We start from the raw sequence: 2,456 nt of genomic DNA on the forward strand, positions 1-2,456 counted from the left end.
GAAGAGCTTCACGTTTGAAGATACTGTAAAACGGAAATCCATGAACGAAGTCAATATTAACTATCTATATTTTACTAATTCAAACGGGGTTTAATTACGATATGCACTGTTTATGAGTTAAATTGATGGTATATTCAAACAATTGCGTCGATCCAACAAACCTTTCATGAAATGGATGAACGATAGCTGGTTCGGCTATCGATGTGCAATACAGTCCTGTGGAAATGTGTGATGGAATCGCTAAGTTATAATACACAAGGATCCATACCAAGATGGGTATACTGCAGACATCTGGTTGCGGCTTTATAAATTCCCATATGAAATGTTGAGGTGTCTGGACTTTTGCTGCAGAATCTACAGAGTTCGATTTTTACGTGTCTTGAACTAATCCGAAGTAGTTTATTGTGGACTGTTTGAAGTTAAGTTACAGTTCCCAACTAAACTACTGTACTAAAGCTATTTAAGATGATTAATAAACAGTTTTCTTGATCATTTCGGTTATCAGTATCCTCTGCAAATAGTGGTAAACGATTGTAGACACATCACCGCAATACACAGGTTTGTTTGGCGTACGTTTTACAATCAAAATAAACACACACATAATTGTAATGTAATATATTTATTGTGCTGTTGAATTAAATGGGCTACCGCAGTGTCACCCTCCGAGTTCGTGAACGTATAGCGACAAGACGACGACATGACCTGAGTACCAGTCAGATGGAGTAATTTACACAAAACTAGACAGAAAGGGCACCGAAAAACCGGGATTTCAAAGACGGTTCTTCTGCAGATCACGCGAGGATGTAGATGATTTAATTAGCCATCAGATGCAGTAAAAACCCGTTGTCAGAACCAGTTACAAATTGAGGCATGGACAAAGTAGCATACTGCGGAAGATATTCGAACATAAGTCGAAAAGGTTCAGGTAAATGAAAACGTTTTTCTTTTGGCAATTTACTAAAATGGAAAAAATAACTCAAAAACATCTTAGCCTTCCCCTTTGTTGCATTAATATACACTCATCGAGCACTTTATTAGGAACTTACTTTATTACACCTACTTATTCATGCGATTATTTTAGCCAATTCTGTGGCAGCAGTGCAATGCATACGGGCCAGGAGCTTCAGTTAATGTTCACATCAACCATCAGAATGGGGAAAAAATGTGATCTAAGTGACTTTGACCATGGAATGATAGTTGGTGGCAGACAGGGTGGTTTGAGTATCTCAGAAACTGCTGAACTCGGAAGCAGCGACAAATATTTCACAATAAAACTAGACCTTGTGTCTGGTAGTGGACAAGTGGATTGTTTCTTGCAGAGGTGACACTGACTCATTCTACAGCAAAAGGAAATGCACTCATATGTTGCACTGTTTTTTTGTTTTGCATTTTATTGACAACATTAGCTTACAAGAGAAACCTGAGTGCAGTGAACTTTCAGTCTCAGGGAAACTGATCTCCATGGGAGAAGGTAGTTGCAGCCAAATCAAAGAGAACCACAGCACTATGATCTCTGTTTTCAGATAATCAGAATCCTGTTTGCAGCAAACTCAAATTCACTTCCACTACCCCTAGAGGACAGCAAAGTTTGTGTGATTATCTTATGTCATGATTTAACTATCCTGATGTGGTCTTTTTGGCCACTAGAGGGGAAGGTATTGAAACCAGACGATTTCACTGGAAATCACATTGACTTTAATTATTTTTGTTCATTATTTATTTAATTCTGACATAAAGTATTCAGTAATTGAAAAAATGCCTGAGATACTGAGATCTTGTCTGAGTATTTGGCACCACATTTTTTACATTTGTATGTGATTACACCGACATTGCTGACTATAATCAGTTCATGACATGATGTTGCAAATTTAGTACTTGTTCATGAATACCTTTATCTTGCCTGGAGCATTTGTTGTAAATTTCTGTGCAAAAACTGTAGCTTGTTGTATCGTTTATGTGAAGCTTACCTGGGCCTTTCTTTTTTTACTGAAACATCCATCCATCCATCCATCATCACCCGCTTATCCGGAGTCGGGTCGCGGGGGCAGTAGGCAAAGCCGGGTATTCCAGGCATCCCTCTCCCCAGCAACGCATTCTAGCTCCTCCTGGGGGATCCCGAGGCGTTCCCTGGCCAGGAGAGATATATAATCTCTCCAGCGGGCTCTGGGTCTCCCTCGGGGTCTCCGCCCAGTTGGACGAGCCCGGAAAACCTCCAAAGGGAGGCGCGAAGGAGCAGCGGCTCTACTCCGAGCTCCCTCCGGATGTCCGAGCTCCTCACCCTATCTCTAAGGCTGAGCCCGGCCACCCTACGGAGGAAGCTTGTATACGCAATCTCGTTCTTTCGGTCACTACCCAAAGCTCGTGACCATAGGTGAGGGTTGGGACGTAGATCGACCAGTAAATCGAGAGCTTCACCTTCCGGCTCAGCTCCTTCTTCACCACAACGGTCCGGTGCA

This window comes from Conger conger, chromosome 9, assembly GCF_963514075.1.
Source record: "Conger conger chromosome 9, fConCon1.1, whole genome shotgun sequence".
Taxonomy (NCBI): domain Eukaryota; kingdom Metazoa; phylum Chordata; class Actinopteri; order Anguilliformes; family Congridae; genus Conger; species Conger conger.